A 25403-nucleotide genomic window follows, 5' to 3' on the forward strand; every position below is an offset into this window, starting at 1 on the left:
TGAAACCTGTACATGTAACAGGACTGAGGGAGGATGGAAAGCAGCAGTCAGGATACTCACTGTACATCAGAAAAACATAGAAGTTGTTGGGGAGTCTCAAACCATAGAAATAAAAGAGATTAAAAAAATAAAAACTTAGGCCTTGATGAAAGATTGATAGCAGACTGGATGAAAAGTCGATATACCTGGCAGAAGCAGAGGATCAAATTATAATAATGGAATATGACATTGAGCTTAGAAAAGTCATTGAATCCAAGGAATGCAAAAGTTCCTATTGTAGGAGAACTAAGAGTGAGATAAATAAAGATGGCTGAACATTTCTTTGAGAAATCAGTGCTGAAAGTGTCCCTCATCTGGGAGCCAAAACAGATATCCTGATTCAGAGGCACAGAGGTGTCCCATCACCATCAACAGAAGCAGAGTCCCAGAAAACATAGTGTCGCTCCCCCTGGAAAACCTAGCAATGGAGGAATTCTCTTACCCAAATATGCTTGGGAGAGTAGTTTGTCCATAGCCAAGTCACTGACTTCAAGACTAAAAGCTATACCAGGTTTAGAAGCAGGTCAGATAGAGCAAGCAACACCTGCCAACTCTAAATACCGTATCCCCTCCATTTCTGAGCAATGGCAGTGCAGCTGTTCTTGTCTAGAACTAGGAGGTATTCACAAGACAAAAATTGGGTCCAGTGGTGTGTCCATCAGTTCAGAGGCAGCCTTCAGCTCAACTAATGATCGCAGGGTCATTGCATCGATCTTGGTCTCAAGTTCCTGCTCAGAGGCAATTCTGCTTCTATCTCTCCAGCTCCACCCCCATTTGTGATATCTCTATTTCTCTACCAAATATGTGCATGCCCATATTTTGACAAAAATAAAAACAAAAACTGTTAAAATAATTGACTGGGTCCAGAGGATGGTTTATTTAATTTGGATTTAGGTCCCAGTGGAATGCTGCCAGGTACAAAGAACATCCCACATTCTAAAATGCCAGACTGTCACTCTTAGCTTCCTTGTTCATTCTCCTGTTCTCTGTCTTTCTGGATCGCCTCACCAACCTGTAGCATCTGAAGTCTGTCCTGCTGTAATGCCCCCTTGTTGACACATTGTCATCCTTTCCTGGCTCCATTAGAACATGCCCACTACCACAAGAGGCACTGTTTGCTTATCGCATGATATGTTAACACGTGGGGAATGATCATGAAAGCATTAAGGCAGGCTTGTGCTGCCACATCTCCATTCATTTTCCAAGAAGGTAGCTGCGCCAAACTGTGGAAATGCTCAAAGTTCTTCAACATTTGCATCCTCTTCAATGCATCCCTTTGGAGATACACGTTGTTATCTTCAAATGGGGACGAAAGTCTTTCAGATGAATTCACATGGTATGGGTCTCTTCCAACATGCTCCACACTTGCTCCTGTGAAATCCAAGTATATGAGTCTGTCCTGGGCCTCAGGATTTCGGGTGATGAGTCTGCCTTTGGTGCTTGTTCACTTCTAAAGAACGGGAGGCCATTATGGCCCAATATCTTGAGATGCTAGGGATACTCATGTCCTTTCTATTGAAGACTCCAGACGTGTTTTTGGCATGGTTGTGGGTGTAACCTGGGAGCTTTCCTTGGGTGACCATTTTCCTGGTCAGAAGTGCCCTGATCGGGAGGGAGAACCATAGCCATGTGTTCAGTGTGGAGTTCCTCCCCTCAGTCATTGTTTGACGCCTGACTCTTTCTTGGCCTATCGTGGGTAAGATGGAATGGTGGATTCCTGCCTTTCTCCGGAGTCCAGAGTGCTGGTGCTGACAGTCATGACCAAAGACTACAAATTCGGCCATGGGGAAGGTGACACCGACTCGCTTCACAAACTGCCTTGGTGAGAGACCCAGACAGCTCCAAGTGTTGGGGAGAGCTTGGGATACTCTTGGTCCACCCATGAATACTCCAGCCAAGTGCCGTGATCAGGCATGGTTTGGAGAAGAGTGGTTGCTAACCTCAAACTTGGCGACATCAAAGAAGTTGGATTCACTGAAACAGCAGTCCCTCTCTCATGACCTTTGAGTCCTATGGCTTTAGGTATGAAGCTCCGGGAAGGATAGAAAAGGAGCCCTCTGAGATTGATCAAAAACTCGGTCATCTTGTGTGTTAATTTCCCACTTTGCCTTTCTAGACAAAGAAAAAAGAAAATGACATTCAGTATACCATCTGTTTGGCCAACATTTCTCCAGAGATGACAGGGTTTTCCTATTTCAACTGTAATTTCTGAAGATCTCAAGAAACAGTGAGGCCTCTTGGGTATCAACAGCTCTCTTTGAGGTTTGTCATCCTGTGGTTTAGAGAGTCCGTTCTCAGAGACTTCTCCATATGGTTAGTGATTACTAAGGGATATAAAGTCCCTTTTCAGGAAAAAATGTTAGGGAATAAATGTATTGTGCTGTCTGTGTCCTTAGCACCCAAGTTCTGAAACAGGAGTCATAAGGGATTAGGGCTCTGTCTACCTGTTTTTACGTTAAGCACCTTTGCAAATTCTTCAAAGAGAGTGGTATTCTACATGATATCTACCCTTAAGTAAAAGCCCTGGAGAGCACTCCTTGCTATCATTAGTTAACTCTACCTACTGCGGTAATGGGTATAGCCATGTTAACGAAGTCTCTTAATCAGAGGAAAAGGAATGTACTGTATCAATGCCCACTCGAGCAGAAGTGTGGATGGAGCTTCAATGCCCTTGCATAGACTAGTGGATAATGAAAGTGTGATTTGTATTGGCAACAGAGTATACCTCAGGCATCAGAGAAAATAAACCACTGCTCCTTTCACTGACATGAATGCCACACGACTGGGTGATGTGAAATGAAAAAGGCAAGCAGACAAATCAAAATATCATATGGCTTTTCTCATATGTACCCCAGGAGGAACCATGGGCCTTAGTAGAAAGAAGGGAAAACTGAAGGGTAAGAAGTCAGAGAAGGAGACAAACCAGGAGTGACTCAGGACTCTGAGGAACCAAACTGAAGGTTAGAGAAAAGAGAGACATGCAAGAAATGAGGAAACTGGCTAGTGGGTGTTGAGGAGTTGTGCCATATATTAGGAGGAGCACTAGGTCGTATATGGAACTAAAGCATCCGTGAATACTCTGTCAAAACAGATGATTACTACTATGAGAGAGTGAAATCATATATTATTTGTCTTTCTGAGACTGAGAGATTCGAAGTAGCCCAATGCTCTCCATAACTATGCCACATGAGGCAAGTGGCAAGAATTCATTCTTCCTTAAGGCTGGGTAAGAGTCTATGGTGCCTTTGGAGTACAGTGAGATAGTAGTAGTGTCTGGGAACTCCAGGCTTGTCATTAGCCATAAAAACAAAAGGAAGATGACTACATCAACTGCACATGGCAGAAATTCACCTGAAGCCTACAAAGTAAGTGCTATATCAAAAGAGAAAAAAGTTGCAGAGTCTATGGAAGAAGATTGGAGCATGGCTTAGGGACGTTTGGTGCTTCAGAGGGCAGTAAGCCAATGCAAAAGACAAAGGTACAGGAGAGAGGAGAACACTGGGGGAACCCCTAAGGAGCAAGTTTGTCAATGCCATTGGCTGTGGCCAGCAGAGGATCGGGAGGGCACAAGTTACTGCCAAAAAACGGTCTTGAGCTCGGATTGTTCAGATCAGCAGGCTTGGCAGATATCAAATTCAGACAACATGAGACAAGACTGTGTTGCTCCTAGAGATGACACCAACAAGCAACCTGGAGATGACACGAACAAGACAGCCTGGAAACCATAATCAGAGACAGTACGAGGGGTCACAGTGGGAAAATGGTTTGTTCTGGCAGTGCATCTGAGAGAGGCAGTGTTCAGAGATGACTTGATGGGGGTACAAGAAATTTGTGGCTCTTGCACAATCAGCATAAAGACCGAACTACTGGCAAAGACTTGACGGTGAGGACATTAGCTGCCTCATGTACAAAAATCAAGTCCCAACCTTGGAACACTAGGGGACTGCCTTCTTAGTCCAAGTTGCTTAGTTAAAGGAGAAGAGATTTTCCATTAGGGGACAAGAAGAAACCCTGCTCACAAGTTCTCTACTGACCAAAGCATTCCCAAGACCTTCTTTCTGTTGAGTTGTTTGAAAAATCCATTTCACAGGCAATCCAGTGCATACCAAGCTAAACGTCACCATATTCAGCACAGAAACCAAACACTCAAAATGGCAGGCAAGGAGAGCCTCTGCAGATGACTGTCTTTAAGGACAGGGGACAGTCACAACACAACAGCAAAGGGCATGCATGCCACTTTCAACCGAGTCTCCCTCAAGTGCCAGCCATTGGACACTGCATGATCTCTTCTTCCTAAAGCCATTAACCTAAGGGGGTAGAAAACAGAATGGGCTTTGTGAATAGAGAGAAGAAGACAGAGACCTAGATACAATTCAAAGATGGAATAGTCAACTGATGCTGAAGAAAAAGATAAGAATTGATCATGGCCAGGCAATCAAAGTGAAACCTCTAAATGTAACACACCCAATGGAGGTTTAAAAGCAACAAACAGGATACTCACTGTACATCAGAAACACACAGAAGACATCAGGGAGTCTCGAATCACAGAGATAAAACTGATAAAAAAATATAATAAAGTATTGGGTCCCTGATGGAAAGATTTGTAGCAGACTGGATGCAAAGTCAAAAAAGCTGGCAGAAGCATAGGATCAAATTAGTGACCTGTAAGACAAATACTGTAAGAGAAGGAAGAAAAGAGAAAGAGAGAAGGAAGAATTATGGAAGATGAGAATGAGCTTGGGAAATCATCAACTCCAAAGAATGGAAAGAGGTGCCTATTGTAGGAGACCTAGGAGCAAGAGAATGTAGAAGGCCAAACATTTCTTTGAGAAATTATAGCTGAAAATGTCCTTCATCTGGGAGATGATACAGAGATCCAGATTCAGAGGCACAGTGGACTCCCATCACCATCAACAGAAGCAGAGCACCAAAAGACATAGTGTCATTCCCCTTGGAAAAGCTATCAATGGAGTAATTCCTTTTACCCAAATTCATGTGGGAGAATAGTGTGTCCATCGCCAAGTCATTGACTTCAAGATGATAAGTTATACCAGCTCTTGAAGCAGGTTGGATAGAGCAAGCCAAGCTAGTTCAAGACAAAATCTGTATCCCCTGGATTACTGAACAATGACAGATCAGTGGTTCTTGTCTAGAACTTTGAGCTATTAAGAAGACAAAAATTAGGTCCTGTGGTTTGTCCATCAGCTCAGAGGCAGCCTTCAGCTCATATCTCTGATCCCAGGGCCAGGGCCTTGACTGTGATCTCAGCTTCCCTGCTCAAGTGCAAGTGTGATTCCCATCCCAATCTCCACCCTCTGAATGTGATATTTCTGTCTCTCTCTCAAATACGTGCCTGTGCATTCTTTGACGAAAAAAAAAAAAAAAAAAAAGAAAAGAAAAAACAGATTACAATGATTCCAATTTAATTGGACCTAGGACCCTAAGAAATGCAGTCTGATACAGAGCACCTCCCAACATCCTAAAATGCCACACCTTCGTTCTGTGCTCCCTTGTTCATTCTCCTGTTCTTTGTCTTTCTGTACTTCCTCACCAACCTGTTGCATCCGCTGTCTGTCCTGCTGGTGTGGCCTTTGGTTGTCACATTGTACTTCCTCTCCTGGCTCCAATAGAACAGGCACATCTTCTGCAAGAGACACTGTTTATTGCATAAAGGCAATAGGGGGGTTTTCAAGAGAGTGTTAGGGAGGCTTGTGCAGCCATATCTCCAACTGTTCCTCCAGGGTAACTGCATCACCCTCTGGGAATGCTCAAGGTTCTTTGACATTTGAATCCTCTTCCATGTTTCCTTTTGGAAATACACGTTTTCTTCTTGAAACGGGGATGAGTGTCTTTCAGAAGGCTTTCCTTCTGCAATATGTCTCTTCCAACATACTTCACACTTGCTCCTGTGGACTCTAAGTACATGAGCTTGTTCTGGGACTCATGTTCTAGGGTGTAGAGTCTGACTTTCATGCTTGATCACTTTGAAGATCGAGAAGCCCTCTTGGCATGATTTCTTGAGATGCTAGAAGAACTCATGTCTTCGCTGTTAAAAACTCCAGGCTTACCTTTGGCAAGGTTGTGGGTGCTTCCTGTGAAGTTTCCTTGGATGGGCTTTCCCTAGTCAGAAGCGCCCTGATTGGGTGGGAGGACCATATACATGTGGGGGACATGGAGTTCCTCCCAAGTCTCTATTCAATACCCGATTCTTTCTTCGCCTATCGTGGATAAGATGGAATGGTGCATCTTGTCTTTTGCTGTAGTCCAGATGACTGGTGCTGACTCTCACGACAATAGACTGCAAAAGTGGCCTTGGGGAGTGTGACACCGACTCGCATTGCAAACTGTTTTAGTGAGAGACCCAGGCAGCTCCTGTGTATTGGGAGGACTTGGAATTCTCTTGGCCCACCCATGACTAATCCAGCCAAGTGTTGATCAGGTGTGGTTTGGGGAGGAGTGGTTTCTATGACTTCAAACTTGTTCACATCACAGAACTTGGCTTCACTGAAGCAGACATCCCTTTCCCATGACCTTTGAGTCCTATGGCTTTAGGTAGGAAGCCTGAGGAAGGAGAGAAAAAGAACGCTCTGAGCATGACCAAGAACTCAGGATGTCCTGGGTGTTAATGTCCCACTACCCCTTTCTAGACAAAGAGAAAAGAAAATGATGTCTGATATAGTGACCTGGAAAAAAAAAGACTTGAAAATAAGGAAGGAAATCCAAATAGAGAAGGAATAATAATGGAACATGGCAATGAGATTAAGGAAGTCATTGACTCCAAGGAATGGAAAAAGGTGCCTATTGTAGGAGAACTAGGTGAGAGAAAAAAAAAAAAGAGGGCCATACCTGTCTTTGAGAAATTAGATCTGAAAATGTCCTCATTTGGGAGCAGAAAAAGAGATCCAGATTTAGAGGCACAGAGGACTCCCATCACCATCCACAGAAGCAGAGCACCAAAAGACATAGTGTCAATCCCCCTGCAAAATCTAACAGTGAAGGAATTATCTTTACCTAAATATGCATGGGAGTGTATTGTCTCCATAGCCATGTCACTGACTTCATGAAGACAAGTTATATCAGATCTCAAAGCAGGTGGATAGCTCAAGTAACACTAGCCCAAACCAAAATCGGTATCCTTTGCATTTCTGAACAATGACAGGGCAGCGGCTCTTGTCTAGAACAAGGATGTATTCAGAAGTCAAAAGTTGGGTCCCGGATGTGTCCATCAGTTCAGTGGCGGCTTTAAACTCAACTCATGATCCCAGGGTCTTGGCATCGACTCTGGTCTCAGGTTCTCTGCTCAGGGAGAAGCCAGCTTCTCCCTCTCCACCTCCACCTTTTGATTGTTATCTCTCTGTCCAAATGGGCATGTGCATTGTTTGACAAATACAAAACAAACAACAACAACAACAACAACAACAAACAACAAATTCAGTGTGCAAGTATTGACTGGGCCAGAGAATGTTTTATTTAATTTGAACCTAGGTCCCTATGGAATGCAGCCAGTTAGAGAGAACCTCCCACCATCCTAAAATGCCAGACCTTCGCTCAGAGATCCCTTGTTCATTCTCCTGTTCTTTGTCTTCCTGTATCCCATTAACAACCTGTAGCATCCACTCTCTGTCACGCTGTAATGGTCTCTTGCTGACACATTGTGCATTTCTACTGGCTCTATTAGAACATGCCCATCTTCCACAAGAGGGACAGTTTCCTTATTGCATGAAACCATTAGGGGGATGGTGATGAGAGGGTTAAGGGAGGCTTGTGATTTCACATCTCCTTACAGTTCCCCAGCAGGAGCTGCTACACCTTGTGGGAATGCAAAAGGTTCTTCAACATTTGAATCCTCTTCAAAGTGTCCTTTTGGAGATACAAGTTGTCATTCTGAAACAGGCATGGAAGTCTTTCAGATCACTTCACTTGGGCTATAGGTCTCTTCCAACATGCTCCATGCTTGCTTCTGTGGACTCCAAGTACATGTATCCTACCTGGATCTAACGGTATAGGATATAGAGTCTGCCTTTGGTGCATTGTCACTTTGAATATAAGAGGCCATTTTGGCACAATTACTAGAGATGCTCGAAGTACACGTGTCCTAGCTCTTAAAGACTCCAGACATGTCTTTGGCACTGTTCCGAGTGTTTCCGTTGAGCTTTCCTTGGATGGCCTTATTCCTGGTCAGAATTTCCCTGATTGGGTGGGAGAACAATAATCATGTCCAGGGCTCGCATTTCCTCCCTTGAGGCTTTGTTTGGGCATGATTTTTTTCTCGGCCTTTTATGGCTAAGATGGAATGGTGGATCATGCCTTACTCCGAAGTCCAGAGGGCTGGTGATGACAGTCACGACCAAAGACTATGAATTCGGCCATGGAGAAGGTGACAACGACTTGCTTTGCAAACTGCCTTGATGAGAGACCCAGGCAGCTCCAGCAGTTTGGAAGGCCTGTGTTCCTCTTGTCTCACCCATGACTATTCCAGCCAAGTGTAGTGATCAGGCGTGGGTTAATGAGGACAGGTTGTTATAACCTCAATGCTTTGGTATTCACAGAAGCTGGCTTCACAGAAGCAGCCATCCCTCTAACATGAACTTTGAGTCCTACAGCTTTAGGTAGGAAGCCCCGGGAAGGACAGAAAAAGAGCCCTCAGAGCCTGATCATGAACTCAGTTTGTCTTGTGTGTTAATATCCCACTTCCCCTTCGACACAAAAAGAAAAGAAAATGAGATTAGGTATACCAGGATTTAGTCCAGCACTTCTCCAGAGACAGCAAGGCTTTGCTATTTTCACTACAATTTCTAGAGATCTCAAGAAACAGTAAAGCCTCTTGGGTATCATCAGCTCTCTGTGAGGTTTTCATCCTGTGTGTGAGAGAATTCTTTGTCATCATCTTTAACCTACGGATCAGTAATGACTAAGGGACGAAAAGTCCCTTTTCAAGGAAAGTTGTTAGGGCATGCAAATATTGTGCTGTCTGGGCCCACATCTCCTAGTTTTAAGAAATACTAGTCATAAATGATTAGGGGGCTCTGTTTACCTGGCTTTACCTTAAATGTCTTTGCAAAGGCTTCAAGGAGTTTGTTCTTCTGCATCATAGATAACCCTTAAGGAAGAGCACTGGACAGCAGTTTTTGTCATCACTAGTTAACTCTACCTTCTGTGGTAATGGGTATAGCCATGTTTACTAAGTCTTTTTAATCAGAGGAAAATGAATGACCTAAGTTGATGCCCTACAAGGTCCAACTGAACAGAACTGTAGATTGAGCCTCAATGCCCTTGCAAAGACTATTGTTTAAAGAAGGTGTAATCCGTATTGCCAACAGAGTATTCCTCAGCCATCAGGGAGTTTTAACCCCTGGTACTTGCATTGACACGAATGCCACAGTACTGGGTGATGTGAAATGGAAAAGGAGAAAAAGGGCGATATCATATGACTTCCTTCGTAAATGCCCCCAGGAAGAATACCATGGCCTTAGTAGAAGGAAGGGAAAACTGAAAAGAATATGTAGAGAAGGAGACAAACCGGGAGTGACTCAGGTCTCTGAAAACCATGCTGAGGGTTACAGTAAAGAGAGACATGCAGGGAATGTGGGAGCTGGCTAATGAGTGTTTAGGAGTTGTGGTATATCTTAGGAAATAGCCAAGATGGCGGGGAAGTAGGAGGGGGCACCCTTTCAACCTGCACCCCAAAGTGAGCTGGTTATCTTCCAAGGATCTCCAATCATCCACGAAATCAGCCTGAGATCAGATTTATACATGTCTGGATCTCTACTGGAGCAGAAGACGCCAGTGGGCAGGTAAAGAGGAGTGGGAAAGTCAGACTGAAATTGGAAGATAAACAAAAGGGGGAGGGAGCCACCAGAGGTGACCCTTTGGAAAGTAATATCCCAATACGAGAGTGCCCTGCACCTGGAAACCAGCATTAACTCTGGAGTCTGGTAGAAATCAGTCAAAAAGAGCAAAGGATTACCGGGGGAAATTGTGGGAATCTGGGTGTTAGGGTCGGGGCTTAAATCCCCATACCCAGGACACCACCCCTAACTCATAGCCAGAGAAAGTGCAGTAGAGAAACGAGGTCTTGGTCCCTGAACCACCAGCACGCCTGAGAGTGCGTGGCACCCAGCTCCCGTGAGGGGCCAGGAGCCTAACTAGTCAACAGAAGCACAGCCTTTTTGCAGTCCCCACACAAGTGCCCTGTTTTGCCTTCAGAGTTCTTTCGATTCATGCCAGGGACTCTCCCCTGAGATCGGGGCACACAGATGCCAGTCAGGTGCTCTCAGACTGGAAAGACCAGGCACTCCCAGCCCCAGCCAGTGGGAAAATCTTAGTGTGCAATCGTTGCTTCGATCTTCTCTGGCAGTCTGGAGCTGCCCAAACAGCCGCCGCTGCCATGGTTTTGGCTACAAGCAAAAAGTCCTGAGTCCCAAGGGACCACGACAGGGAACCTGCTCTGCCAGTGGCCAAGGGGGGATTTATTTGGGCTCTGCAGCCAGATTGAAGCATCTCTATCAGAGGGAGGTCAGGGTACAGTTTGCTTTCCTCTAAACCTACAAAAACCATCAAAAGCAGTCTAGGCGAGAAAGAGAAGCAAAAGTGAACAAATAGAAAAACTTCCAGAGAACAAAAGCCCGAAAAAACAGTTTCCTCAGAGTCCACGCCCTTGATGGTGGCGGGAGAACATAGCTGAGAGAACTTCAAGGACTGAAAACCCACGTGGTAGGCCTCACCCCCAAATAACGAACCAGAAAAGGAAAAAAAAAATAAGATGACAAGAGAACAACCACCACTACTGCATAGGACAATTTTTATTATTAAATAGTTCCCACTATTCTGGCTTATATTTTTATATAGTTAATTTTTTATTATTATATAGTTAATTTTTAACCTATTTACCATCACAGTGAGATGTCCAGTACATCAAATTCCATAATAACCTTCCAAACTGAACATCTTGATTCAAACACCTGTGTTTTCTTTTTGAATTTCTATTTCTTAAACTTCTTTTTTAAAATTTTAGTTTAGTTTATTCTAGTTAATTCATTTTTTTAATTTTTATTTTCGAATATTCATAGAGAGCTTAACTTCAAGGTAATACCCCTTCCGCAATCAATGCCACCCCTATAGGTAAACCAATTCCTAATCCCCCCTTATCTTAAGAAAGTTGAGTCCTTAACAAATATATCAAGATTCATCCAGAAAGAATCAAAACAAACTTCCTCACCCACACAGAGAATTTACAACTACTCTCCCAACTTTTTCTTCTACCATAATTTCTGTGTTTCTGTGTTTGTTCTAAAGGCATATAAATCTTACAATCAGGGTTCTTTTGGGGGAGGTTTTTCCTTTATTTGCACATATATATTTTTTTCTCTTGTCATATACATTTATCAGTCTTTTTGTTTGTCTGGGTCTGTTTGTATACTTTATATATCTTACCTTGGAGCCCATTTTGGCTAAATATTGTCTTTTATCTCACCTTTCTTTCCTGTATCTCTCCCCTCTCTCTTTTTCCTTTTCTTTTTCCTCTCATTTGGGTGGGGAACCCTGGTGCTCAGAAGCATTCCAGGGTGCACCTTGACTGCACCACAGTCGATACAGGCAGCTAAACTAATTCAGCAATCTCTCACCAAAATGACTAGGTGGAGGAATGCGCAACAGAAGAAAAATACAGAGGATGGTCCTTTTGCAACAGAGATAACGGCTATCAACATAGACAATATGTTGGATAGAGAATTCAGGCTAACAATTATCCAAGCAATAGATAGGTTGGAGAAAGCCATGGGTGATCAAATGGAATTGATTAGGGCTGAACTAAAAATGACCTGAGATCATGTTTTTAATATAAGGGAAGAGCTGAAAGCTACCAGGGATAAACTTCACAATGCTCTCAATGAGTTCCAATCTAATCTAAATTCTCTCAATGCTAGAGTAACTGAGACATAATAGAATTAGTGATTTAGAGGACAAACAGATAGAGATAAAGGACCAGGAGGAAGCCTGGAATAAACAGCTTAGGAGCCACGAAAACAGAATCAGGGAAATAAATGATGCCATGAAAAGTTCCAACGTCAGAATTATTGTAATCCCTGAACGGGAGGAGAAAGAAAGAAGTCTAGAAGATATTGTGTAACATGTTCTACATGAAAATTTTCCAAAACTTGGGAATGGAACCAGGTTCATGTACTAGAGGCTGAAAGGTTTCCCCCCAAGATTACAGATCCTCGAAAGTCCTTGATACACCTAATAGTAAGAATGAAGAATTATAAAAGTAGGCAGAACCTCTTGAAAGCAGCTAGGAAAAAGAAGATCCTTATGTACAGAGGAAAGCCCATAAGAATAATGCCAGACCTGTCCTCAGAGATCTGACAAGCCAGAAAGGGCTGTCAAGATATATTCAGGGTACTGAATGAGAAGAACATGCAACCAAGAATACTTTATCCAGCAAGAATGACATTCAAAATTGATGAAGAGATAAAGAGTTTCCAGGACCGGCATGGCTTAAAAGACTATGCAACCACCAAACCAAAACTGCAGGAAATATTAAGAGGGCTTCTTTAAAGGAGGAAAAAGCCCAAGAATAGCATTGGACAGAAATATAGAGACAGTCTACAGAAAGAAAGTCTTCAAAGAAACATGATGAAAATAAAAACGTATCTATCAATAATCACCTTCAATGTGAATGGCCTAAATGAGCCCATAAAATGGCATAGGGTTGCAGAGGGGTAAAATGACAGGACCCATCTATATGTTGTCTACAGAAGACCCATTTTAAAACTAAAGATACACCCATACTGAAAGTGAAGGAATGGAAGAGCATCTTTAATGCAAATGGGCCTCAAAAAAAGGCTGGGGTAGCGATTCTCATATCAGACAAATTAGATTTTAAACTGAAGACTTTAGTCAGAGATACAGAAGCACAATACATCATTCTTTTTTTTTTTAATTAATTTTTTATTTTTTATAAACATATATTTTTATCCCCAGGGGTACAGGTCTGTGAATCACCAGGTTTAGACACTTCACAGCACTCACCAAAGCACATACCCTCCCCAATGTCCATAATCCCACCCCTTCTCCCCAATCCCCTCCCCCCAGCAACCCTCAGTTTGTTTTGTGAGATTAAGAGTCTCTTATGGTTTGTCTCCCTCCCAATCCCATCTTGTTTCATTTATTCTTCTCCTACCCACTTAAGCCTCCATGTTGCATCACCATTTCCTCATATCAGGGAGATCATATGATACTTGTCTTTCTCTGCTTGGCTTATTTCGCTAAGCATGATATGCTCTAGTTCCATCCATGTTGTCGCAAATGGCAAGATTTCATTTGTTTTGATGGCTGCATAGTATTCCATTGTGTATATATACCACATCTTCTTGATCCATTCATCTGTTGATGGACATCTAGGTTCTTTCCATAGTTTGGCTATTGTGGACATTGCTGCTATAAACATTCGGGTGCACGTGCCCCTCTGGTCACTACGTTTGTATGTTTAGGGTAAATACCCTATATGCAATTGCTGGGTCATAAGGCAGTTCTATTTTCAACATTTTGAGGAATCTCCATGCTGTTTTCCAGAGTGGCTGCACCAGCTTGCATTCCCACCAACAGTGTAGGAGGGTTCCCCTTTCTCCGCATTCTCGCCAGCATCTGTCATTTCCTGACTTGTTGATTTTAGCCATTCTGACTGGTGTGAGGTGATATCGCATTGTGGTTTTGATTTGTATATCCCTGATTCCGAGTGATATGGAGCACTTTTTCATGTGTCTGTTGGCCATCTGGATGTCTTATTTGCAGAAATGTCTGTTCATGTCCTCTGCCCATTTCTTGATTGGATTATTTGTTCTTTGGGTGTTGAGTTTGCTAAGTTCTTTATAGATTCTGGACACTAGTCCTTTATGTGATATGTCGTTTGCAAATATCTTCTCCCATTCTGTCAGTTGTCTTTTGATTTTGTTAACTGTTTCCTTTGCTGTGCAAAAGCTTTTGATCTTGATGAAATCCCAATAGTTCATTTTTTCCTTGCTGCCCTTGCCTTTTGCATTGTTCCTAGGAAGATGTTGCTGTGGCAGAGGTCGAAGAGGTTTCTGCCTGAGTTCTCCTCAAGGATTTTGATGGATTCCTTTCGCACCTTGAGGTCCTTCATCGATTTTGAGTCTATTTTTGTGTGTGGTGTAAGGAAATGGTCCAATTTTATTTTTCTGTATGTGGCTGTTCAACTTTACCAGCACCATTTATTGAAGAGGCTATCTTTTTTCCATTGGACATTCTTTCCTGCTTTGTCGAAGATTAGTTGACCATAGAGTTGAGGGTTTATTTCTGGGCTCTCTATTCTGTTCCATTGATCTATGTGTCTGTTTTTGTGCCAGTACCATGCTGTCTTGATGATGACAGCTTTGTAATAGAGCTTGAAGTCCGGAATTGTGATGCCACCAACGTTGGCTTTCTTTTTCAATATCCCTTTGGCTATTCGAGGTCTTTTCTGGTTCCATATAAATTTTAGCATTATTTGTTCCATTTCTTTGAAAAAGATGGATGGTACTTTGATAGGAATTGCATTAAATGTGTAGATCACTTTAGGTAGCATAGACATTTTCACAATATTTATTCTTCCAATCCAGGAGCATGGAACATTTTTCCATTTCTTTGTGTCTTCCTCAATTTCTTTCATGAGTACTTTATATTTTTCTGAGTATAGATTCTGTGTCTCTTTGGTTAGGTTTATTCCTAGGTATCTTTTGGTTTTGGATGCAATTGTAAATGGGATGGACACCTTAATTTCTCTTTCTTCTGTCTTGCTGTAGGTGTAGAGAAATGCAACTGATTTCTGTGCATTGGTTTTATATCCTGACACTTTACTGAATTCCTGTATAAGTTCTAGCAGTTTTGGAGTGGAGTCTTTTGGGTTTTCCACATATAGTATCATATCATCTGCGAAGAGTGATAATTTGACTTCTTCTTTGCTGATTTGGATGCCTTTAGTTTCCTTTTGTTGTCTAATTGCTGAGGCTAGGACCTCTAGTACTCTGTTGAATAGCAGTGGTTATAATGGACATCCCTGCTGTGTTCCTGACCTGAGCAGAAAAGCTTTCATTTTTTCTCCATTGAGAATGATAATTGCGGTGTGTTTTCATAGATGGCTTTGATGATATTGAGGTATGTGCCCTCTATCCCTACACTTTGAAGAGTTTTGATCAGGAAGGAATGCTGTACTTTGTCAAAAGCTTTTTCAGCATAAACAAAAGCCCAGGGCCAGACGGCTTCCCGGGGACAATTCTACCAAACATTTAAAGAAGAACTAGTTCCTATTCTCCTGAAACTATTCCAAAAAATAGAAATGGAATGAAAACTTCAAAACTCATTTTATGAGGCCAGCATCACCTTGATCTCAAAACCAGACAAGGATCCCATCAAAAAAGAGAGCTATAGACCAATATCCTTGATGAACACAGATGCAAAAATACTCAACAAAATACTAGCCAATAGGATTCAACGGTACATTACAAAGATTATTCACCACGACCAAGTGGGATTTATTCCAGGGCTTCAAGGTTGGTTCAACATCCGCAAATCAGTCAATGTGTTACAACACATCAATAAAAGTAAGAACAAGAACCATATGATACAATACATCATTCTTAAAGTGACTATCCACCAAGATGATCTAACAATTGTAAATATATATGCTCCCAATATGTGAGAAGCCAATTACATAAGAAAATTGTTAATCAAGATATGAATCATATTGATATGAATAAACAAATCGTTGGAGATCTTAACACGCCTCTCTCAGAAATAGACAGATCATCAAAGCAGAAAATCAATAATGAAACAAGATCATTGAATGACACATTGGGCCAGATTGACCTCATAGATATGCAGAAAATTCCACCCTAGGCAAAGGAATACTCATTCTTCTCAAGTGCACATGAAACCTTCTCCAGAATAGGCCACATACTGTGGTCACAAATCAGAACTCAGCCGATACCAAAAGACTGAGATTATTCCCTGCACATTCTCAGATCACAATGCTTTGCAACTTTAGCTCAATCACAAGGAAAAATTCCGAAGGAACTCAAACACCTGGAAGCTAAAGAACACCTTGCTTAAGAATGCTTGGATCAACCAGGAGATCAAAAACAATTTATGGAAACCAATGACAATAAAGACATTTGGATCCAAAACCTATGGGATACAGCAAAGGTGGTCCTAAGAGGAAAATACATAGCCATCCAAGCCTCCACAATAAAACTGAAAAATCCAGAACACAGGTGCTTTATCTACACCTTAAAGAACTGGAGAATCAACAACAAATCAAACCAACTCGACAGAGAAGAAGGGACATAATGGAGATGAGAGCTGGTATCGATGAGGTAGAAACCAGTGAAACAGTAGAACCTATCAATGAAACTAGAAGCTGGTTTTTTGAAAGAATCAATAAGATCGATAAGCCATTGGTGACACTAATCCAAAAGAAAAGAGAGACAGCTCAAATATATAAAATTTTGAATGACAAGAAGAGATCATAATGAACACCAAAGAAGTAGAAACAATCATCAGAGGTTATTATCAACAGTTATATGCCAATAAGCTAAGCAACCTAGATGAAATGGATGCATTCCTGGAAAACTATAAACTCCAAAAATTGAATCAGGAAGAAATTGACAACCTGAATAGACCAATATCTAGTAACGAGATTGAAGTGGTGATTAAAAACTTCCCAAAAACCAAGAGCGCAGAACCTGATGGAATCCCCGGGGAATTCTACCAAACTTTCAAAGAAGAAATAACACCTATTCTTCTGAAACTGTTTCAAAAATATTGAAGCAGAAGGGAAACTTCCTGACTCTTTCTATGAAGCCAGCATTACCCTGATCCCCCAAACAGGCAACCACTCAACCAAAAAGCATATTTTCTGACCAATATCACTAATGAATATGGATGCTAAGATTCTCAATAAAATCCTAGCAAACAGTATCCAACAGCACATTAAAAAGATTATCCACCATGACCAGGTGGGATTCATCCCTGGGCTACAAGGATGGTTCAACATTTGCAAATCAATCAATGTGATAGAACAAATTAATAAGAGAAGAGAGAAGAACCACATGTTCCTCTCAATTGATGCAGAAAAAGCATTTGACAAAATCCAGCATCTGTTCCTGATTTAAACGCTTCAAAGTATAGGGATAGAGGGAACATTCCTGACCTTCATCAAATCTATCTAAGAAAGACCCACAGCAAATATCATCCTGAATGGGAAAAAAAATTGCGTCCTTCGCGTTGAGATCAGAAACAAGACAAGGATGCCCACTCTCACCACTCTTGTTCAACATAATATTAGAAATCCTAGCAACATCAATCAGACAACAAAGGGAAATAAAATGTATCCAAATTGGTAATGAAGAAGTCAAACTCTCTCTCTTTGCAGATGACATGATCCTTTATATGGAAAACCCAAAAGACTCCACTCCCAAACTACTAGAACTCATACAGCAATTCAGCAACGTGGCAGGATACAAAGTCAATGTACAGAAATCAGTGGCTTTCTTATACATTAACAATGAAAATACAGAGAGGAAAATTAGGGAATTGATTCCATTTACTATAGCATCAAAAACAATAAGATACCTGGGAATAAACCTAACCAAAGAGGTAAAGGATCTGTACTCAAGGAACTACAGAACACTCATGAAAGAAATTGAAGAAGACATAAAAAGATGGAATACCATTCCACGCTCTTGGATCTGAAGAATAAACATTGTAAAATGTCTATACTGCCTAGAGCAATGTATATTTTAATGCTATTCCGATCAAAATTCCACTGGTATTCTTCAAAGATCTGGAGCAAATAATCCTAAAATTTGAATGGAATCAAAAGAGACTATGAATCACGAAGGAGATTTTGAAAAACAAAAATAAAACTGGGGGCATCTCGTTTCATGATTCCCAGCTTTACTACAAAGCTGTGATCATTAAGACAGAATGGTACTGGCATAAAAACAGACACATCGACCAGTGGAACAGGGTAGAGAGCCCATATATGGACCTTCAACTCTATGGTCAAATAATCGACAAAGCAGGAAAAAATATAGTGGAAAAAAGACTGTCTCTTCATTAAATGGTGCTGGGAAAACTGGGCAGCTATATGTAGGACAATGAAACTCGACCATTCTCTTACACCGTTCACAAAGTTAAACTCAAAATGGATAAAAGAGCTGGGAGAATTCAAGACGGCGGAGAAGTAGCAGGCTGAGACTACTTCAGCTAGCCGGAGATCAGCTAGATAGCTTATCTAAGATTGCAAACACCTAAAAATCCATCGGCAGATCGAAAGGAAGAAGAACAGCAATTCTGGAAACCGAAAAACAACCACTTTCTGAAAGGTAGGACCGGCGGAGAAGTGAATCAAAGCGACGGGAAGCTAGACACCAGGGGGAGGGGCCAGCTCCTGGCAAGCGGCGGAGCAACCGAGCACAAAATCAGGACTTTTAAAAGTTCCGCAGAGGGACATCGGTCCAGAGGCTAAACCGGGGCAAAGCCCACGCGGTGTCAGCGTGGCCTCAGGTCCCACAGGGTCACAAAAGGATTGGGGGTGTCTGAGTGTCGCAGAGATTGCGGGTATTGGAACGGGAAAGCCAGCTACAGAGACAGAGCCAACAGTAAGCTCGCAGCTCGGGGTTACCTCTAACCGGTCGCAGGCTTGGTGAGCTCAGAGCACGGCCGGAGGTCAGGCAGACTGGAGTAACTGGGCGCTGTTCTCTGAGGGTGCACTGAGGAGAGCGGCCCTGGGCTCTCATCTCATCCAGGCCGGAGACCAGGAGGCCGCCATTTGTATTCCCGTCCTCCAGAACTCTACGGAAAGCGCTCAGGGAACAAAAGCTCCTGAAAGCAAAAGGAGAGGATTACTCACCCTGGCCCAGGTAAGGGCGGTGTAATTCCGCCTGAGGCAAAGACATTTGAGAATCACTACAACAGGCCCCTCCCTCAGAAGATCAACAAGAAATCCAGTGGAGACCAAGTTCACATACCAAGGAGTGCTGTTACAATACCAAGGAGAGCAGGAGAATTCCAGAGGAGGAGAAAGCCAAGCACGGAACTCGGCTTTTTTCCTGTGATTATTTTTAGTGTTGCAGTTAATTTAATTTTTTTCTTTTTCATTTTTTTTTCTCACCTTCGGGTAAAAATGTTTTTTTTTTTTCTTTTTTTAACTGTTACCATTTTCTTTATTAATGATTTTTTACTAGTTTTTCTTATATATATTTTTTCTTTTTTACATTTTTCTTAGGTGTTTTCTTTTTTTTAATTCTTTTCTTTTCTTTTTTTTTTCTTTTTTCTTTCCTTCTTCCTTTCTGAACCTCTTTTTATCCCCTTTCTACCCCCTCACGATTTGGGAATCTTCTAATTTGGTTAAAGCACATTTTCCTGGGGTTGTTGCCACACTTTTAGTATTTTACTTGCCCCTCATATACTCTTAACTGGACAAAATGACAAGACGAAAAAATGCAACACACACACACAAAAAAGAACAAGAGGCAGTACCGAAGGCTAGGGACCTAATCAATACAGACATTGGTAATATGTCAGATCTAGAGTTCAGATTGAAATTCTCAAGGTTCTAGCCAGGCTCGAAAAAGGCATGGAAGATACTAGAGAAACCCTCTCGAGAGATATAAAAGCCCTTTCTGGAGAAATAAAAGAAGTAAAATTTAACCACGTTGAAATAAAAAAAGCTATTAATGAGTTGCAATAAAAAATGGAGGCTCTCACTGCTAGGATAAATGAGGCAGAAGAAAGAATTAGTGATATAGAAGACCAAATGACAGAGAATAAAGAAGCTGAGCAAAAGAGGGACAAACAGCTACTGGACCACGAGGGGAGAACTCGAGAGATAAGTGACACCATAAGACGAAACAACATTAGAATAATTGGGATTCCAGAAGAAGAAGAAAGAGAGAGGGGAGCAGAAGGTATACTGGAGAGAATTATTGGGGAGAATTTCCCCAATATGGCAAAGGGAACGAGCATCAAAATTCAGGAGGTTCACAGAACGCCCCTCAAAATCAATAAGAATAGGCCCACACCCCGTCACCTAATAGTAAAATTCACAAGTCTCAGTGACAAAGAGAAAATCCTGAAAGCAGCCTGGGAAAAGAAGTCTGTAACATACAATGGTAAAAATATTAGATTGGCAGCTGACTTATCCACAGAGACCTGGCAGGCCAGAAAGAGCTGGCATGATATTTTCAGAGTACTAAACAAGAAAAACATGCATCCAAAAATACTCTATCCAGCTAGGCTCTCATTGAAAATAGAAGGAGAGATTAAAAGCTTCCAGGACAAACAAAAACTGAAAGAATTTGCAAATACCAAACCAGCTCTACAGGAAATATTGAAAGGGTCCTCTAAGCAAAGAGAGAGCCTACAAGTGGTAGATCAGAAAGGAACAGAGACCATATACAGTAACAGTCACCTTATAGGCAATACAATGGCACTAAATTCATATCTCTCAATAGTTACCCTGAATGTGAATGGGCTAAATGCCCCTGTCAAAAGACACAGGGTATAAGAATGGATAAAAAAAAAAACATCTATATGTTGCCTACAAGAAACTCATTTTAAGCCCGAAGACACCTACAGATTTAAAGTGAGGGGGTGGAAAATAATTTAAAATGCTAATGGACATCAGAAGAAAGCAGGATGGCAATCCTTATATCAGATCAATTAGATTTTAAGCCAAAGACTATAATAAGAGATGAGGAAAGACACTGTATCATACTCAAAGGGTCTGTCCAACAAGAAGATTTAACAATTTTAAATATATATGCCCCCAACGTTGGAGCAGACATCTATATAAACCAATTAATAACAAAATCAAAGAAACACATCAACAATAATACAATAATGATAGGGGACATTAACACTCCCCTCACTGAAATGGACAGATCATCCAAGCAAAGTTCAGCAAGGAAATAAAGTCCTTAAATGACACACTGGACCAGATGGACATCACAGATATATTCAGAATATTTCATCCCAAAGCAACAGAATACACATTCTTCTCTAGTGCACATGGAACATTCTCCAGAGTAGATCACATCCTTGGTCCTAAATCAGGACTCAACCGGTATCAAAAGATTGGGATCATTCCCTGCATATTTTCAGACCACAATGCTCTAAAGCTAGAACTCAACCACAAAAGGAAGTTTGGAAAGAACCCAAATACAGGGAGACTAAACAGCATCCTTCTAAAGAACGAATGGGTCAACTGGGAAATTAAAGAAGAATTGAAAAAAATCATGGAAACAAATGATGATGAAAATACAATGGTTCAAAATCTGTGGGACAAAACAAAGGCAGTCCTGAGAGGAAAATATATAGCAGTACAGGCCTTTCTCAAGAAACAAGAAAGGTTTCAGGTACACAACCTAACCCTACACCTAAAGGAGCTGGAGAAAGAACAAGAAAGAAACCCTAAGCCCAGCAGTAGAAGAGAAATTATAAAGATCAGAGCAGAAATCAATGAAATAGAAACCAAAAAAACAATACAACAAATCAACGAAACGAGGAGCAGGTTCTTTGAAAGAATAAATAAAATTGATAAACCCCTGGCCCGACTTATCAAAAAGAAAAGAGAAAGGACCCAAATAAATAAAATCATGAATGAAAGAGGAGAGATCACAACTAACACCAAAGAAATACAAACTATTATAAGAACATACTATGAGCAACTCTATGGCAATAAATTTGACAATCTGGAAGAAATGGATGCAGTCCTAGAAACATATAAACTACCACAACTGAACCAGGATGAAATAGAAAGCCTGCACAGACCCAAAACCACTAAGGAGATTGAAACAGTCATTAAAAATCTCCAAACAAACAAAAGCCCAGGGCCAGACGGCTTCCCGGGGGAAATCTACCAAACATTTAAAGAAGAACTAATTCCTATTCTCCTGAAGCTGTTCCAAAAAATAGAAATGGAAGGAAAACTTCCAAACTCATTTTATGAGGCCAGCATCACCTTGATCCCAAAACCAGACAAGGATCCCACAAAAAAGAGAGCTATAGACCAATATCTTTGATGAAAACAGATGCAAAAATTCTCAACAAAATATTAGCCAATAGGATTCAACAGTACATTAAAAAGATTATTCACCACGACCAAGTGGGATTTATTCCAGGGCTACAAGGTTGGTTCAACATCCGCAAATCAGTCAATGTGATACAACACATCAATAAAAGAAAGAACAAGAACCATATGATAATCTCAATAGATGCTGAAAAAGCATTTGACAAAGTACTGCATCCCTTCCTGATCAAAAGTCTTCAAAGTGTAGGGATAGAGGGCACATACCTCAATATCATCAAAGCCATCTATGAAAAACCCACCGCAATTATCATTCTCAATGGAGAAAAACTGAAAGCTTTTCCGGTCAGGTCAAGAACACGGTAGGGATGTCCATTATCACCTCTGCCATTCAACATAATACTAGAGGTCTTAGACTCAGCAATCAGACAACAAAAGGAAATTAAAGGCATCCAAATCGGCAAAGAAGAAGTCAAATAATCACTCTTCGCAGATGATATGATACTATATGTGGAAAACCCAAAGACTCTACTCCAAAACTGCTAGAACTTATACAGGAATTCAGTAAAGTGTCAGGATATAAAACCAATGCACAGAAATCAGTTGCATTTCTCTACACCTACAGCAAGACAGAAGAAAGAGAAATTAAGGAGTCCATCCCATTTACAATTGCATCCAAAACCAAAAGATACCTAGGAATAAACCTAACCAAAGAGACACAGAATCTATACTCAGAAAAATATAAAGTACTCATGAAAGAAATTGAGGAAGACACAAAGAAATGGAAAAATGTTCCATGCTCCTGGATTGGAAGAATAAATATTGTGAAAATGTCTATGCTACCTAAAGTGATCTACACATTTAATGCAATTCCTATCAAAGTACCTTCCATCTTTTTCAAAGAAATGGAACAAATAATGCTAAAATTTATATGGAACCAGAAAAGACCTCGAATAGCCAAAGGGATATTGAAAAAGAAAGCCAACGTTGGTGGCATCACAATTCCGGACTTCAAGCTCTATTACAAAGCTGTCATCATCAAGACAGCATGGTACTGGCACAAAAACAGACACATAAATCAATGGAACAGAATAGAGAGCCCAGAAATAGACCCTCAACATGGAGGCTTAAGTGGGTAGGAGAAGATTAAATGAAACAAGATGGGATTGGGAGGGAGACAAACCATAAGTGACTCTTAATCTCACAAAACAAACTGAGTGCTGCTGGGGGGAGGGGGTTTGGGAGAAGGGGGTGGGATTATGGACATTGGGGAGGGTATGTGCTTTGGTGAGTGCTATGAAGTGTGTAAACCTGGTGATTCACAGACCTGTACCCCTGGGGATAAAAATATATGTTTATAAAAAAATAAAAAATTAATAATAAAAAAAGAATATAGTTTTTACCACATTCTATAATTCTGATAAAACATTTCCCAAAAGAGTCATATCACTCGAGTGCATATATATGTGACTATCTGTAGGACTCTTAAAATTTCTGAAATAAATCAGATAAAAATGTAAACCATTGCTGGGGTGCCTGGGTGGCTCAGCAGGTTAAAGCCTCTGCCTTCAGCTCAGGTCATAATCCCAGGGTCCTGGAATTGAGCCCCACTTCGGCTCTCTGCTCAGAGGGGAGCCCGCTTCCTCCTCTCTCTCTGCCTGCCCCTCTGCCTACTTGTGATCTCTCTCTCTCTCTATCTCTGTCAAATAAATAAAATCTTGAAAAAAATGTACCATTGCTGAAACAATTTAAAGTCTTTAAGCAAACTATGTAACTTCCCACCAGAATAAATAACAACACAAATTCTCTGCCTTTAAAAAAAATGGATAAAACACCTCAACGTGAGACAGGGGTCCATCAGAATCCTAGAGAACATAGGCAGTAATCTCTTTGATATCAGGCACAGAAACTTCTTTCAAGATATGTCTCCAAAGGCAATGGAAACAAAAGCAAACATGAACTTTTGCGACTTCATCAAAATCGGAAGCTTCTGCACAGCAAAGGGAACAGTCAAGAAAACAAAGAGGCAACCCACGGAATGGGAGATGGTATGTGCAAATGACAGTACAGACAAAAGGTTGATATCCAGGATCTATAATGAACTCCTAAAACTCAACACACACAAACAGACAATCATATCAAAAAATGGGCAGAAGATATGAACAGACACTTCTCCAATGAAGACATGCAAATGGCTATCAGACACATGAAAAAATGTTCATCATAACTAGCTATGAGATAAATTCAAATTAAAACTACATTGAGATATCACCTTTCACCAGTTAGAATGGTCAAAATTAGCAAGACAGAAAACAACATGTGTTGGAGGGGATGTGGAGAAAGGGGAATCATCTTACACTGTTGGTGGGAATACAAGTTGGTGCAGCCTCTTTGGAGAAAGTATGGAGATTACTCAAGAAATTAAAGTAGAACTTCCCTATGACTCTGCAATTGCACTACTGGGTATTTACCCCAAAGATGCAGATGTAGTGAAAAGAAGGGCCATCTGTACCCCAATGTTTATAGCCGCAATGGCCATTGTTGCCAAACTGTGGAAAGAACCAAGATGCCTTCCATGGACGAATGGATAAGGAAGATGTGGTCCATATACACTATGGAGTATTATGCCACCGTCAGGAAGGATGAATTCCCAACTTTTGCACCAACATGGACGGGACTGAAAGAGCTTATGCTGAGTGATATAAGTCAAGCAGAGAGAGTCAATTATCATATGGTTTCACTTATTTGTGGAGCATAACAAATAGCATGGAGGACATTGGAGTTAGAAGGGAGCTGGGGATTTGGAACGGGAGGTGAATCATGAGAGAATATGGACTCTGAAAAACAATATGAGGGGTTTGAAGTGGCAGGGGGTGGGAGGTTGGGGTACCAGGTGGTGGGAATTATAGAAGGCATGGGTTGCATGGAGAACTGGGTGTGGTGAAAAATAATGATACTATTATTCTGAAAATAACTAAATTAAAAAGAAGAAAATAATGATACTATTATGCTGAAAATAAATGAATTTTTTAAAAAGGGGAAAAAAGAGCTGTGTTATATCTTGGGATGAACACTAGGTCATATATGGAACTAAGGCATCAGCGACTAATCTGTCAAAAAGCTATGATGGATGACAGGCTGGATTCCTCAATGTAACAAAAAAATTAACATAAAAACAAACTGGCCCTTTCAAAGCAGTTGAAGACAGAGAAAAGGAATGGAGTATATTTTTATTATCTTTACTTATTAAAATGGCATGGAATTTGGTTCTTATAATGTC

Source organism: Mustela nivalis (genome assembly GCF_964662115.1).
Source record: "Mustela nivalis genome assembly, chromosome: Y".
Taxonomy (NCBI): domain Eukaryota; kingdom Metazoa; phylum Chordata; class Mammalia; order Carnivora; family Mustelidae; genus Mustela; species Mustela nivalis.